The following is a 17318-nucleotide window of genomic DNA, read 5'->3' as shown; positions in this document are numbered from 1 at the left end:
TATGTATGTGACTGAAAAGATTCCAAGACGTCAAACCTCATACTTAAATATTTCAATAAACTACTAGTTGAAAAAACCCACAATGGAAAGAAATATTAAAAGCATCCTTATGGAAGAGGCTGCTTTCAAAGAAGCAAATCGTAGACTGAAGGCTTTATTCTTGGAAAAAAAGGAAGGGTGGGGGATGGTAAAAACTGTGTATTTACAAAGAACAGACAATAATCAGAAGCTTACAATTCCACCCTGGGGAAAATATCCATCAAGAATGAAATCTTAGGGACTGTAAACACAGTACCCATTTATTAAATTAAAAATAAAACTAATGAATTTCAATGGTTGTATATACAGTACCCATGCATAAAATTTTTAAAAAGATGAATTTCAGGACCCAAGTGAAATGGCTCAATGGGGGTAAAAGTGTTTGCAGCTTAAGACTGACAACCTGGCTTTAGTGTGACTCCTAAAGTCCACAGTAAAAGGAAAGAACCAAAAGTTGTCAAAACTACATGCATGAGCACGTGTGTATACTCCATACATTCATATAATATTTTTTAAAGGTGAAAATAAAAATATTCAAAAATAAAAATAGAAAATACAGCCATCCATTCCTAAGAAGTCATAAGGCTAAACAAAACTAACCAAAGAAGGAGCTATAAAGTGTAAGCATGTGAAAAAAATTAAAAAACACTGATGTCACAAAACAATTAGTACTCACAGAGTTACAAATGTATAAAGAATTACAGGACATCAACTGCATAAATGCCAGGAGATAGATAATAAACAGAACTGAAGTGTAAAATGTACTTGTTCCAAACAGTAGTGATGTAAATGTATCATTAGACATACATTGGAAATGCTATAGTAATTTCATGAGAAATAGAAATGAGTATGTGTTATTAGAATAAAAAGAAATCTAATATAAAAAGAAGCAAAGGAGGAGAAAAATGTAGAGCTACAAGAAAAATTACCAAGGATCTTCTTAATCCCTTATATATCAGCAATTACATTAAATTTAAATGGATGGAATTTTTCAAACACAGATGGTGTTTGTCAAGCTAGATTAACAAAAAAGCCACACATATATGGTATTGTCAAGAGACTCAACTAAAAATGGACACTGAGGAAATTCAAAGAATCATTAGGTCTTACTTCAAAAGCTTGTACTCCACAAAATTGGAAAATCTAAATGAAATGGATGATTTTCTAGATAGATACCAATTACCAAAGCTAAATCAAGATCAGGTAAACTATGTATATAGTCCTATAACCTCTAATGAAATCCATGCAGTCACTAAAAATCTCCCTCCCCCCTAACCAAAAATGTCCTAGGCCAGAAAGCTTATAAGGGAAAAATGTTATATACACAGCCAAAATGAAACTTTCAGTCAAATGGATGAAACTAGGGAAAAAAAAACCTATCCTAAATGAGATAAGCCAGAGTCAGAAAGATAAACATGGTAATGTACTGTGGATATTAGCTGTAGAATAGAGCATAATCTTGCTACAAACTACAGACCAAAATAAAACAAAAACAAAAACGCGGTACCAAGAGGGGCTGAAGGGTGGACAAACATATGTATCTCCCTGGGAATGGGAAACGGAACAGATTTTGTGGGTGGGTGAGTAGGAATGGGAAAAGGAGGGATCAGGTTGTGGGGGGTTGAGAGGGCGAGCACTAGGAGAGACAACTGGAACTGGAAAATATTTCCGGTATGAGGTAGATATCTAGGGAAACGGAAACTCACTAGAATCTACAAGGGTAACCCTAGGACCCTATCTAATACTCTTAGTAATGGGGGATATAGAGCCTGAAGTGGCCATCATCTGTAACCAGGCAAAGTTTCCAGTGGAGGGACTAGGACACCGACCCACACATAAAACCTTTGACCTCCAGTTTGTCCTGCCTGCAAGAGGTACTGAGGTAAAAGTAGCACAGAACTTGTGGGTGGCCAACTGATGAGTAGTCCAACTTGAGACCCAAGCCACTAGAGGGAGCCCACCGCTGACACTATCTGGAGGGCCAGGACCCAGATACCTAGGATAGAAGCAAACACAAGCAGAAAAACAGTCAATGAAATGATACTTAATGATATTCGGCTATACCGGTAGACAGGAGCATTAACTGTCACCAGAAAGGCTTCATGTAGCAACTGATGGGAACATTAGGCAGAACTTGGGGAAACCTATGGCAGAGGAGGAGGAAGGATTGTAGGAGTTTTCCAATGAGGTTCTAAATATAATGCAAGGGGCTAGAGAGATGGCTCAGTGTTTTAATGCAAGGGATTGGAGAGATGGCTCAGTGTTTTAATGCAAGGGGCTGGAGAGATGGCTCAGTGTTTTAATGCAAGGGGCTGGAGAGATGGCTCAGTGTTTTAATGCAAGGGGCTGGAGAGAAGGCTCAGTGTTTAAGAGCACTTGTTGTTCTTGCTGGGGTCACGGGTTCGATGTCCAACATTGACTTGGCATATCAGTAACTCCAGTTCCATAGGACTCAACATCCTCTTCTGGCCTGCATGGGTATCAGGTATACACATGGTATATAACACAGATTGTCATTATATTTCATTTGTAAAAATGTTTTCTTTTAAAAGATGTATGAGTGTTTAACGTATATAACATTTTAAATGATTTCAAATGAAATTGAAAAGCTTATCAAAGTAGTTAGCCAAAACAGTGGGATAAAATAAGCCTGAAGAATGCATACTAAAACAATGTTTTAAAGGTTCATTCATTCACTCTTTCTTCTTTTGTTTCAAATAGGATTGTGATAAGTAGCCTCACTCACTTGACACTCATTATATAGTCAGAATGACCTTGAACTCTAGACAGTCTTCTTGCCTCCACTTCCTAAATATGGGATTCCAAGCATGAAGTACCACTCAGATGTATATGCTACTAGTAATGGAATGGACAGCTTAATGTTTATTACACAAAACACTCCACTAAGTCAGGCTCCCAGTTTCTACCAATACAGTTTTTAAATACTGAACCTGTGACTAAAGTGTCCCATAAAGAAAACCCTGTATCTAAATAGCTTCACTACTAAATGCTAGCATGAGCAAAAGAAAAAAAAAAAACCACTCTATTATAAAACTCTTAAAATTTGACAAGAATACAAGAAAAAATGTGTAATTCAAGGCAATCTTACTCATAAACAAAGGTCTGAAATTCCCAAGTAATATAAAAGAAAACTGTTTTTGCTGACCTGGCTGGATTGTAAACTTGATTTACTGAATAGTAATCAATAAATTTGATTTGAAAAACATGATGATATGGTTATTTTGCCAGGAAAAATACCTGATGAGATCCCACCACTCATAATACATTTACCAATCTAAGAACAAACCAAAGTTTTATTATTCTTAAAAAAGCTAGGAAAAAATTAAACACAAGTATCTTAATTAGTGCAGAAATGGTATACACTTTTCTTTTAGAAATGGAACAAAATCAGTTCCCACTAACACTACTTCTAGTCAGTATTAGAGAATTAGTCAATGCAGTAACACAAAAATCATATATAACATTTTGAAAGGAAGAAATAAAATTTTCTTTATTTGCAGATGATTAACTACTTAATAAATGATTCTAAAGATAAGTACTAAGGGTAATTAAAGTTTAACTCTATGAGTATATATAAGGCCAGCATAAAAATGTAAACAAAATAGAGCCTATAAGCACTTATATACAGTAACATGAAAATACCAAATATATAAGAATAAAAGTTTCTGGAGATTATAAATACCATAGAGAAAAAAATAGAGTAATGTTCAATGTAAATTAAGTTAAAAACAAAGATGCCGTTTCTCCATCAAATGTTTAGAACCCTCACAATTATAATCAAAGCATTAACAGACTGTATATGCATATGCATGTCTGTCTATGTAACACGATACTAAAATTCATATAAATGTGCGAAGGGCTGAGAACATGCAAGATGTTCTGAGGACAAGGTGGAAGAACTTGTTCTACTGACTACTGCGACGTAGTATGAAGCTCTAATAAACAAGACAGTCTGCTGTCAGAAGAAGGCGATACAAAGGGAACAGAGAACACAGAAACAAAACCATGCTACATATGCATATTAAATTCTTCTCAATAGTATGGAAAACTATGTACAGGGACATCTTGCTATCCATATAGAGAAAAGGACAGAAAACAATCAATTTTAGATAATCCCTAGATATTTGTAAGAACACCAAAGCCACAAAGCTTCCAGATGTAAGAAGATCTTTAAAATCATGGGATAGAAAAAACAGTTTAAATTGAAATCTGTGTATGCTTTAAACATAAAGGAAAATATTAACTTTTTAAAAATGAGAAACTTTTATTTCTGAAAAGACTCATGAGAAATGCAAGAGCAGATCACACAGTGGCAGAATGTATTTGTAACCAGCAAGGGCTCATTTCCAGCACATAATAAAGAACACAAATGAGCAAGTGACAAGAGGCAAGGTGTATATGACACTTTTTGAAGGAATTGTACCTGAGAGTTATGAAAGCACAAACCTCTAACTATAACATTTAGCTAAAATATTGATATCTCCCTGAGATTTGCATAATAAACTTTTAAAGCTTTGTTAGAAGTGTGTTAAGCTTGGCATTGTGTTACTCATCTACGATGCCAGCACTGAGAAGCAGAGGGAAGTGGATCTCTGTAAGTTTCGGGACAGCCAGAGCTACATATTAAGTAAGACCCTGTCTCAGAAGTAAGAAAATGATTAAATGCTCATATTTCAAGAAAACATTCCTCCTATAATCTCAGCGCTAAGAGAAACAATCATCCATGAATAACCTTGTTTAAGAAATCTGCCTACTCTAAGACCACTAACATTCTCACACACTGGTACTTCAGCAATATCCATCAGCAATAAATAGTGATATATTCACACAAGGAAGCATACAGCAATGAGACTGGGCTAGAACTGTACACTGATTCCTTTTTCATGTACTATTTTACTCAAAAAAAAAAAAATCAGACCATAAAAGAATACAACCTGATCCCATTCACATAAAATGCAAAAGTAGGTAAAATTTGTCTACAGTGGTAAAAGTCAAGACTAGCAGGTGGTATACCACACTGGGTAAGACTTCACAGTTGTTAGGTACTCCATTTACTGCTCTATGTGCTGATACACAAATGTGTGCTTGGCTGATGGAAATTCATTGAGCAGTTCTCTGTGGATAATGTACACTTTCTATTCAAGCTATTCTGTTAGTTCATTTTTAGGGGCTGAAGGAATACATTTTTCAAAATTGTTTAAGGATTTTGAAGGCAAAAAACCAAAAAAAAAAAAAAATTCAAAAACAAACAAAAAAAAACTTGATATCCAGTACTACAGTTCACAGAACAAAATTGAAATATGATTTCAAGAATAATATGCTAATAGCCAAAATATTCACGCAGGTGTCAAAAAAAGTGACTCTCAGTGTCGGCTGGAAACTATTTGAATCCAATAAAATTAACTGACTTCTGTCTAATTACAGTGACAAGTGCTGATTCATAAAGATCTAGAGCTATCTTGTAGTTTTCTGTTAAGAGTGTTTTTTAAATCTTGGAAGTTAACAGACTGACACAGCTAGTTAAATCCCTTAATTTTCCAAATAAAGAAACAAAGACGATTTGTCCAAGGTCATGAAAAGATCTGAGTAAGTATAAAACACCTGGAATTACTGCCGTATATCCATCCTTCCCAATTTGCTAAGTTCTAATGCATTTCTACATGGGATTGTCTCTCAATATGCACCATATTTATTTGAAACATTTCTACCCAACCAACCCAAAACTATTTTCTTTGTCATCTATGAGTTATAGCCAAAAGTTATTTCTGTGGCACAAAAGATAAGACTTTGTAAAGTCTGTGATATACAGCCTACTAGATAACTCTGTTTATAGCATGATGACTTTGACAGCAAAATTAAAGTGTTTATGAAAATTCAGAAAAATGGAATCCATAAAGAAATGATTAAAACTAAATAAAATCATTGATTGAAACCTAGCGCTTTCTAAAAGCTTATATAAACAATCAAAGGTGCTACCTTGCTGACCTTAAATGATTATACTAATTCCTTATTAATAGCAACTCCTTTAAAAGTTAAATTTTGTAGTTCTTCCCAATTTATATCTATATTAACAAATAACCATGCTTATAATTTTAAAAGAATGCCTTGTCACGCTGAACCTAAAGTTATCAAACACCAACAATACAAATTGCCCGTTTAATCTTGTAGAGATAGTTTTAAATTATAAAAGTGCTTAGTCTCAACTACAAATCAGACGAGGTTCTTCTCTCACACCACTCTCACCTTTTATTTCAGAGCATAAAGTTCAGTGCTAAGATAAATCTCTGGTTTTGCTAACCATAGAGGAAATGCCTGGCCTTTCAGAACCTGCATGAAACTGAAGAATAAATCACAGAATGCTTTTATGGTGTTATTTTTTTCTAACAAAGGGGAGATACCAATGATATACCAATGATATAAATGCAAAAAAAAAAAAAAAAGTGGTGCCAGTGAAATGACTCAGTGAGTTAAAAAAAAAAAAAAAGCACTTCCCCCACACCTAATGATCTGAATTCAAATCTGGAGACTCGTATATGGAAGGAGAGTATGGAATCCCACATGTCCTCTGGGGTAATTTATTTCTGAAAATTTATGTCTAAACTTGTTCCAAAGCAATAAATGAATGAAGGAATAAAGAAATAAAGAAATAGTTTTATAAAAGATATTAAAAACTTAGAAATGTATACCTCAATTGGACACAAGCAAGTTTCCACATTCACCTAATAGAGGAGGAGGTGAGACTATAAAACAGACTTTTAAAAGATTTTAAAGCATTTCTTTATTGGTTTGTTTCTTATGGGGAGTGTATGTGCATGCCACAGCATGCATGTGAAGGTTCAGAAATCAGTTTGTATAGTCAGGTCTTTCCTTCCTCCTTTACATGTTCTAGAGGGTCACACTCAGATTGTTGGGCTGGCATAGCAAGAGTTTTTACCCACTGAGCTACCTTGCTAGCTCGGCACCCAGCTTTATGTAGGCTTGAAATGTGAAGTCAGGTCCTCCCTCACAATGGCACAGCAAAGGCTTCCCCTACTCAGCCATCTCTCTGGTCCATACTGTTATTGTTGTTTGCCTGTTTGTTAAATAGATGCTCCCTCTAGTCTAGGCTGGCCTGGGACTCAAAGAGTTTTCTTGTTTGCAATAGGGAGAGCCATCCCTTTACCTGTGTATACTAAAACATTTAAAATATTGTTGTGAGATCTCTGGCTATTAGGTAAGGAAGGAAAAGGATATACGTAGTGCCACCGTGCTGTAGATGGGTACTGAGGCACATATGAGGTGATGCTGTCCTTTATAAAATCAGCCACTGGCAGTGCAGTGAGATGGCAATAAGGTGGAGATCTAACAGTGAGCCTCCAGGAAGGAGTCTTTAAATGACAGCTATTTTCCTAACATTATACCATCAAACCCAAAAGGCCCAAACAAAACAAAACTCATCTCATTCTGAATCAAAATAAAAATGAGAAATCTAAATCCACTCCTCTGTGGAAAGAAGACCAAAAAAAAAAAAAAAAAAGAAAAGAAAAGAAAAGAAAAAAGAAAAGAAAAGAAAGGAAGAAAAGAAAAGAAAACTACTCTTAGGTGGGAAGAGAGAAATCCTATTTAAGGCACACCAGAGATAGGCAGCAGACAACCAAATAGAGTAGGGTGCTCGAGACATTCTAAAACAGAAGAACTTAACAAAGATGAATACATAACATTTCTTACAAACCCACCTTCCAGCAAGATACGGTTTTATGTATTTTATCTATTACCAATATACTTAATCCTTTCACAAATCTTGTAAGGAGAGTAGCATTTCAGTAGTGGAACAGAGACGTAAAGGCAGGCACTCTGGATACATAGCTGGTAGTCATAGTCACTTTACTACGCAGTGCAGTCTTGAAAATGCAGCCAGAAAAAAAAATGGCTCTCTCCATTACTTACCCTATTCTCATCCTCCACCGAAAAAGAAAGCTCTTCCTCAAGGCCGGGTGCATTTTTGCTGTTCATGCAGAGGGAGTAGCCCACTGTCTTGTCTACAAAGCTACATCCATAATCTTTTAGTACCTGATGTTCTGCGTGCATGTTTTTGCTGATACATTGTAATAGAAAAAGTTAGTTTTTACAGTACTATCAATATTCAAATTCAGATACGCTGAACTGGCCTGAGAAGCAAAACACCATATAAGTTTTTTTCCTGTGGGAAAGTGGAGTACATTTCAACTTTTCAAAAAAATGTATTTATAGGTCTTATAGAAATTGAGGCTTCCTTTCTACAGACTCTAGCTTTATAGATGTCAATATCATTAAATTTTAATAAAGAAACTACAGTTACTCAATCCTATTTTGCTCATACATCAAATAGGCCCAGTCTTTACACTTGACATAACAGAATTGGGGCTAGAGAAAAATATCTTAATATTCTATGGGTTTCCTGAACTATGACCAATTGTGAGTAGATCGTACAGTTATTATACATCTAGCCTGGGTCCTCTCTAGAAGCTTTGGCTCCAAGAGTTACTGTCAAATAAGTAAAGACATCTTTTACAGCTACCTACCACAATAGAAAGGCTATCATCTCAGATGGAAGCACAAGTATTAACAACAATGACAATGTTAGTAACAAAAACAATTCTTTTGTGCATTTACCATTGCTAGTCATGCTTTAAATATAATATATCCTCTGGCCCATTTAATTCTCATGAGGTAAATACCATATTATCGTCATTTCAAAACCGAGGAATCAGGTCAGAGATTAAGCAATTTGCCCCAAAACACAGAGCTGGTCTATGTAAAAAGATCTAGTTGTTTGAGAATTTTGCCCACAGAGATGTTTTTCAACCATCACATTCTGTATATAATTAGAGAGTTTGGTAAACTTAAAATGAACAGAGGGTGTAAGCTGAAATTCAGTTTTCAAACAAGAATGGCCTGGAAGAACCCTTAAAAGCCTCATCTTGACTTTCATTGGATTATTTCCTTCAGGCAAGCTAAGATTCAGTACACTTATGGAGAAGAAGTACAAAATAAGTTTGGCTTTGCTTTTCTCACTTTGAAATCTCTCACTGAATCATCTCATCACCACAACCATCTCTAGCATATATCACACCAGACTAATAACCGTTTATTTTAAATCCTTCAGGTAACAAACACCATCCTCATTTATCACTAAGTAAAACAGTAAATAACACCAAGATGGCCAGGATCTTTGAAAAGTTTCAAAATATCAACAAGAAATAGTGCAAACAAGATACCATTTTCATGATAAACTAGAACTTCGTTGTTCTAACACCACATAAGATATGCTTTAATGACTTGAGATGGAACAAACATGATTTTTATGTCATAATGTGTACCCTAATTCAGAAAATTTTCATTGACATCCTAAAAGACCATATCAGAGGTTAAGAGCGTAAGTGGCTCTTTCAGGGGATCAAAGTTCAAGTCCCAGTTCTACATGGCATCTGATAACTTTCTGTAAGGTCAGTCCCAGGGGATCTAATGTCTTCTGCTCAACTTGGGCAGGAGGTGCACAGACTTACATGCTGGCAAAACACTCAGGGTGGATAGTCACAGGTGGGCTACCTACTATTCCCACAAAAAGCAGGTAACCTCCAACAAGTTCTAGAACACAAGGCACTTTTAATATTTAATGAGTCTTTTGAGATTTTTAAAATAATATATTTTGATCATATTCACTTTCCCTCTACCAGCTCTTCCCAGATTCTGCCCTTTGCAACTTCATGTCCTTTAAAAGAAAATCCTATCAAAACCAATTAGTGTTCCCCAAATACTCCTGGATGTGTAGCCTTCCACTGGAGTGTGGTTAACTTACCAGGGTCTACTGTTAGAGAAAACTAACTCTGCCGCTCTAAAAGCTAAAATAGTTGCCAGGACTTTTTTGTGTCCAACTCCGGTCTTTACACTGGGATTTGTTCTGTCTTGAGCTTGTACAAGTCTTGTGCATGGTGCTCAGACCACCTTGATTTCATATGTACAACTGTGTAGGCATATATTTTTCAAAACCTACTTTTAATAAGGGTATTTAAATATTTTAGCCTCCCTTCTAGCCTTCTACCCACCAGAGGTAATAGAAAGGAAAGGCACACTTTCCATAAAAAATGTCATATGACACAACTGAGTCTCCAAAGAAACCAGAAATTTCCACTTCACAGTTGCATTGCTGAGTTTTTAAAATCCTATATTGGAACCTCAGGCATGGGCTTCCCAAGGAAACAATGATAAATGTGCTACATTTCTAAACCAACCCATGAAAGCATAAACATCCAAAAGGTAACAGAAGTATACAAACACCTAGTTCTGTGAGCAATGGTTCTATGGGAAAACACATTTAGCATTCCAACTCAGTACCACACCAACTCTCATTGCCCTATTAAGTTCTGGAAGTAGAAGGAAATCTCCCTTCACTAAGAAAACAGTCTGAGCATCCTTAAGATCTGATAACAGCAAAGCAGAAAAAAGAGCATGAAAAAGGACAAAAGTCAGAGCTGGGGGCAGGGGAGAGATCAGAGAGGACAAAGGCTAAATCTAGTTAGAAGGACAGAAGTTGAGGATGACTGCTTAAAGGAGGGAGTGGAAAGTCTGAGAGTGGGGTGGGTGGTAAAGAGGAGGGAACAGTGCCCACTTCTCCCTCCCTCAATCTGGAATTCTTATTCTCCTTTTAAAGACACAATCTGGTGGGTTATGGGGTCTTAACTGCATTCCTCTTGACTTGCTAGGGCAAAAGAATTCAGACCAGGGGGGTGGACTTAAAGGCTTTGTAGGGCTATGTCAAAGGTATGAAAATAAGCTTCTACATACATACAACTTCCTGGTGTGCTTTTTTATATAGTGATGATATAAATTATATCAGAAAGGCTTTCTGTTTAATTCTAGGTAGGCTTTTACATTTTGTCAATATTTTCTACTCTAATAGACCAAATACCAGGAGTAATTACCTTCCCAAGTAAAGTATATTTAACTCTTTCTTAGAAGTACAACTATAATTAAAAACTTGCTCCTTCAGCCCAAAGATTGTCCGTCAAGATTACAAGGTGTTATTTAAACCAGCTCCATACTCCAAAGAATACATACCCAGACTGAGAAACTCAGAAATCCTCTTTCCATGTGAGACAGGGCTGCTCTAGGAAGGCTTCTAAAGCAATTCACATCTTTAAAAAAAAGATCCCAAACGGCAAAACATTTCTAGAATTCCCAGCCAAAGATAATTAAGCACATAATTAACTCTGGACAAATGACCTGCTGGAGGAAGAACACCACTTAGGTGTCATCTTCCTCCCCACCCCACCCCCAACTGCTCTGGCTGTTCTTCCAGCTGAACCCTACCCAGATGTGAGGCCTGTCTCTTGAACAGAGATAAGAGCTAGGAGGACGAGCTCAACAGCACGTCGAGAGACCTAACAGCAGAGACCAATGGGAGCCAAAAGCAAGGCCTTCCCCAACCTAACACCTCTGCAAAGTGGCCCTGGGATTTCACTAAGGGCTCAGAGACCCGCTGCTCTGGAGGATCTAAAATCTGTCCACTCCTAGGCCGGTAAGAGATGATGTTGCTTGTGCTAATATTGGCCCTATATTTTGCAAACTGCAATCTAACTCTAAAACTCTGGGACTAAATGAAAAGAAGAACAGTAAAATTGCCTAACGAGTATTGTACTGAGGTCTAGGAAGGTAACTGTGTCCGTTATCGAAACCTGAGGCCCCTGTAAACAGTCACTATTTTACTTTAGTAGTGCAATTATAAATATAATTCAAGATCAGAGTAAAGAAAACATCTATTCTTTGAAGTATCTTGGGTATGCTAAGGTAAAGTTATCAAATCCATGAATTTCAGGTATAGGTCACTATTAACTATTTAGAATCATCACTCATTAGCTCAAACAGTACCTCTGTCCAGAAAATGGACACATCTAAAAGGAAAAAAAAAATACTTGAGATTATCTGTTGTTAAAGACACATAAAAACCTTCAACAGAACTGAATGGTTTCTTTACAATAATAAATTCCCGCTTTCAACCAATTTATGTCATCACATAAACGCACACGGCATATCTAGAAAGAACACATGCTCTAAACTTAGATCCACTAGAATCTGAGTTCTAGCTCTGCAGTTTATCCATTGTATAACGTCAGCTATGTAAGCTAAAGAAGCATACTGAAGTTGTATGCTGTTATCTGTGTAATAGACTTATCGTTAACATAGAGAAACTCTAAGGATTAAAATAAAATGCATACTGCCTACCATGCCCAGTGACTGCAAATAACCAGATCGCTTTGCTCCAACACACACTGTCCAGGGTGGTCTGCAATTAAAGAATATGTCAAATAACAGAAGTCAGGGTGACTGAACATTCATTATGCCCTGTCAGATGTAACCACGGCAATCATATATTTAATAGCTACCTTCACTAAAGTCAACTTTGCCTTGATTAAATAAGTTCTAAGAGAAAGGGGAGGGGGGACTCCATGTGTGTAAAAATTATATAACCCACTCATTGAAAATTACGCACGTGTAGAATTTAAGAAGTGCTTGCGCACTTCCAGTGTTCACTGAGGAAAAAGTTGCCATAGATGATATACTTTGTAACTGAATATTATACACTTAAATCTCCATTTTAAAAAATCAAAAAACTTCTTGACTATGTTTCCCTTTTGTGTTCTTTTACAGTCCTACAAATCATTCATAAAGCAAAATATAAACTCCCCCAACCCCCCACTCCACCAAGTACAGAGCACGCTCCCCCGCTCATCAAGTTGTTCTTTTACACTGCTCATTCCTTTCTTTTTACAAACTCCTAAATAAATACATTACAAATGTTAAAAATTGACAAAGGTTACTGAAGACCACAACCCAAGAACCCTGCCTTGCACCACTGACAGGACATTTTCTCAGCAACAACAAAATTCTAAATGTTACGTTTCAGAACAGGCAGTGCTTTATACTTCAACAAAAGTCTTGAGCCTAAACTTTTGGATCTTTATTGTGTAGCTTACTTTCTCCTTCACCTTGCCTACATCTTACCTCCTCCCATCCTACTTTATAAGTAGCTACAGTGTACTAAACTATAAAACTCCAACTAGGACCAACTCTAATATGTTGTTAGACCTCAGAGGGCATCTGTTCAGTGTCATCCTTAAAAGAAGGCAATATCTTAGCTTTACTCTACACCTGCCAAAGGTTATTTGCGAACCACTTCCACGACAATCATTACTATCGCTACTAACCTTGCGCACACGTCCCAACACCTTTATAAGAACCAGCCTTAGTTCTGCTATCCCGAATCCCCGAACACCTTACTGGGACTTCAAACCTGTCCATAGAGGTGTGTTCTGCATGATGTCCAGGAGCCCAGGAGGAAAGGCACCATCTCCTTTCAAGCGAGGGCTGATAGCGATCAAGCCCCTCCACCCCTAACCCGCAGCCACTCCCTCTCCCCTCCGCCTCGGGGCGTTTGGGGCGTCCGGGCGGGCGCAGCCGCCAAGACAGGCCCTGCGCAAACCTCCCGTGGCCAGGTACATACCCGGGCCGGCTAAGACTCAGAGGCCCAGGCGAGCCCCGCAGACACCCGCAGTCCCGCACACGCCCGACGTCATGGGCACGGGGTCACTAGGACGACCCCAGGGCAATCCCGAAGTCCTAGCCTCGGGCAGGTGCCAGGCCTCCTCGCCACCACTCACCGAACCCTCGCTGTCACTCCAAGCTCCTCCGCCCGGCCCTCAGTCCGTCCGCAGGCTCCCACGGGGGGTCCGGGCGGGCACTGTCTTCCCCGGCCGAACCCCCTTCAGTGCGCGCCGCGCGGAGGGCAGATCCGGTGTGAGCCGCCGCTGCCGCCGCCCCCTTGCCTCCTCCTCCCTCGCGGTGTCCCTCCCACTGAGGCCCGCCTCGTATTTCCTGGATCCGGTCTCCGGGAGTGGTTGGCCAAAGAGCTGCCGGCTTCAGGGCTTCCGTCGGGTGCCTTCGCTCGCCAGATACAAAGATGGCACCGCCCGGGCCTGCCGTAGGCAATCTCGCGAGGCTTTACCCACGGGAACCGGAGGGCGGGGTCCCCACAGGAAAGGTGATAAATGAAACCCCCGCGAATGCTTGCCCAGGTCAGAGCTGGGCCAGCACGTGGGAATTTGGTGTGCCTGCGTGAGCCCGTGGGTCTGTAGCTTCCCAGAACTACCCTTAAAGTGAGATCCGGGCTCAGAGTTTTTACCTGTTTCCTCCTGAGGTGTGGGGCGGAGTAACTTGGAGTGAAACCCGATAAAGCGCTCCGCAAAGTCAGGTGCTTAGACTAGAGGCATCTCTTAAGGCTTGGCATCCCACATAAGCTCCGAAGGTTAAAACAGGGTTCCACGCTCCCAGAAGTCTTCCAAACCCGTTGCTCCTCCCTATCTCAGCTGTGACCCTGTTCAGAAAGTCTCATCTGCTCTTTCATTCTGTTGGTTCACATTACTCAGAGAAAACAACTGTTGTCTGGGTTTGCACACAAATAACTCCTTTCCTGGATTTTTTTCCCTGTGATTCACTGAGTCAAATAAGTGTTGTTCCGTTTCCTATACACCTACTATTGAAGAAACATAATGCTCTGATCACAAAAAAAAAAAAAAAAAAAATTAGTCTGAGATAGAAAACACGAAAAAAAGTTTTGTGGTATAAATAAGCCGAGATAGGATTCAAAGAGATGCCATAGCTCAAAGAAGAGAAAGAACTAGAAATAGAACTTCCATATGACCTAGATATATCATTCTTGAATATACAAAGGACTCCAAGCATACCACAGACATGCTTGTACATTTACATTTACTACAGAACTACTTACAACAGCCAAAATATAGAATCAGCCAACATGCTCTTCGACAGATGAGGGGATAAAAATGTGGCATGTAAAAATGTGGAATTTGATACTGCTATGAAGACATTTTCAGGAAAATGGATGAAACTGGAAAGATATTAATTGGAATAAGCCATTCCGGTGTGTCATTTCTCTTGTATACAGAATCTATATTTTTAAAGGATATAGGTGAACTTTAGGAAGTCATTGTTTTTAATAGCTGAGTAGTACTCCATTGTGTAAAGCAGACGGGAAGAAAGGGGAACAGAGACTGTCTGGTTGGGAATGAGGAGTGTCCAGTTTAGATATTTAGAAGAGGGTTTGTGAAAGCAAATCTCAAACTTTTGAGAAAAGGACAGCTTTCAGTGGCAATGGGGTTCCGGGGGAGAACATCTGAGACTGGAGTTGCATGTCCTGGGAAACTACAAACTAGATCCAAGGGCTGGTAAGGACAGGAAGTACCAGGCTCCTAAAATCTTTGAATTTCCCTTCAGTCTGATGAAAATGAGATGTGGACTAGAGCTGAATTTGGTCCTTATCTTCCAGCATCAAGAGCCACTTGTTTTGGGAACTATGGGTGTTCAGAAGAGGCAGTAGTCCTAAGCAGCAATCTCATACTGCACATAGGGAAGTCTACCATGCTAAAGACATTATAGATAACTGAACAGAACACCAATGACTTATGCTCTAAGATCAAGACTCTACAAAAGGACCTCAAAAAATTGCAAAGCTTCAAAAAAATTGCAAAGCTTCTGTAAGGCAAAAGACACTGTCAATAGGACAAAATGGCAACCAACAGATTGGGAAAACATCTTTACCAATCCTACATCTAATAGAGGGCTAATATCCAATATATACAAAGAACTCAAGAAGTTCGACTCCAGAGAACCAAATAACCCTATTAAAAATGGGGTACAGATCTAAACAGAGAATTCTCAACTGAGGAATACCAAATGGGCAAGAAGCACCTAAAGAAATGTTCAACTTCATTAGTCATCAGGGAATATGCAAATCAAAACAATCCTGAGATGCCACCTCACACCAGTCAGAATGGCTAAGATCAAAAACTCATGTGACAGCAGATGCTGGAGAGGATGTAGAGAAAGAGGAACATTCTTCCATTGCTGGTGGGATTGCAAGCTGATACAACCACTGTGGAAGTCAGTCTGGAGATTCCTCAGAAAATTGGACATAGACCACCTGAGGACCCAGCTTTACCACAGCTGGGCATATACCCCAAAGATGTTCCAACATATAACAAGGACACATGCTCCACTATGTTCTTAGCAGCCTTATTTATAATGGCCAGGAGCTGGAAAGAACCCAGTTGTCCCTCAACAGAAGAATGGATACAGAAAATGTGGTATATTTACACAATGGAGTATTACTCAGCTATTAAAAACAAAAAATTCATGAAATTCACAGGCAACTGGAACTTGAAAATATCATCCAGCATGAGGTAACCAAGGCACAAAAGAACATTTACACTATGCACTCACTGATAAGTGGATATTAGCCCAGAAGCTCAGAATACCCAAGATACAATTCACAAACTATATGAAGGTCAAGAAGAAGGAAGTTCAAAGTGTGGATGCTTCAGTGCTTCTTAGAAGGGGGAACAAAATACTCACAGGAGGAAATATGGAGACAAACTGTGGAGCAGAGACTGAAGGAAAGGCCATCAAGAGACTGCCCCACCTCGGGATCCATCCTAGATACAGTCACAAAACCTGGATGCTGTTGCAGATACAGAGGTGGATACTCACAGCCAACCATTGAACTGAGCACAGGGTCCCAGAAGGAGGGGCTGGAGAAAGGACTGAAGGAGCTGAGGGGTTCGTAGCCCCATGGGGGAGCAACAGTGTCAACTTGCCAGACCCCCTGGAGATCCTGGGACTAAACCACCAACCAAAGAGTACACATGGAGGGACCCATGGCTCCAGCTGCATAGCAGAGGGTGGCCTTGTTGGGCATGAGTGGAAGGAGAGTCCCTTGGGCCTGAGGGGTTCGATGCCCCAGTGTAGGGGAATGCCAGGGTGGGAAGGTGGAAGTGGGTGGGAAAGCACCCTCATAAGAGGCAGGGGGAGTTCTGGAGAGGAGACCTGGAAAGGGGATAACACTTGAGGAAATAGCCACAAAATATCTAAAACAATCAACCAAATCTCAGCACCTAATTTAAAGTTGTATCTTGGAACTAGAGAAATGGGTCAGTGGCTGAGAGCTTCTGTTGCTCTTGCAGAGGACCCAAGTTCAATTCCCAGCATTCACAGCAGGTATCACAGGATCACCTATAAGTCTACCTCCAGGAGATCTCATATCCTCTTCTGGCCTCCATGAACACACACACACACAGACATACACACACGCATCAATAAAAAATATTTAAAGTTGTATTTTACCTGCTTTCCCATTTGGATAGTGCCACCAATGAGAATCTTGAAAT

The 17318-nt window shown here is 39.1% G+C and overlaps 1 protein-coding gene across 5 annotated transcripts in view; it reads right to left on the bottom strand.

The window, feature by feature from the left end:
- Tab3 (TGF-beta activated kinase 1 (MAP3K7) binding protein 3) overlaps positions 1-14000 on the bottom strand; it is a 62476-nt gene extending 48476 nt beyond the window's left edge. The window contains exons 1-2 of one of the 5 annotated variants that reach the window (XM_052170653.1): positions 13737-14000; positions 12301-12361 (exon numbers count right to left, since the gene is read on the bottom strand). The gene's annotated coding sequence lies outside the window, so the exon portion shown is untranslated. Of the gene's footprint in view, positions 1-11136; positions 11207-12300; positions 12362-13283; positions 13420-13736 lie in introns of those variants that run through there. The other 4 variants (XM_052170649.1, XM_052170650.1, XM_052170651.1 and 1 more) reach the window with 4 other exon arrangements.
- Between the last annotated feature and the right edge of the window lie 3318 nt (positions 14001-17318).

This window comes from Apodemus sylvaticus, chromosome X (assembly GCF_947179515.1).
Source record: "Apodemus sylvaticus chromosome X, mApoSyl1.1, whole genome shotgun sequence".
Classification (NCBI taxonomy): domain Eukaryota; kingdom Metazoa; phylum Chordata; class Mammalia; order Rodentia; family Muridae; genus Apodemus; species Apodemus sylvaticus.
This window is presented reverse-complemented; position numbering and strand designations above follow the sequence as displayed.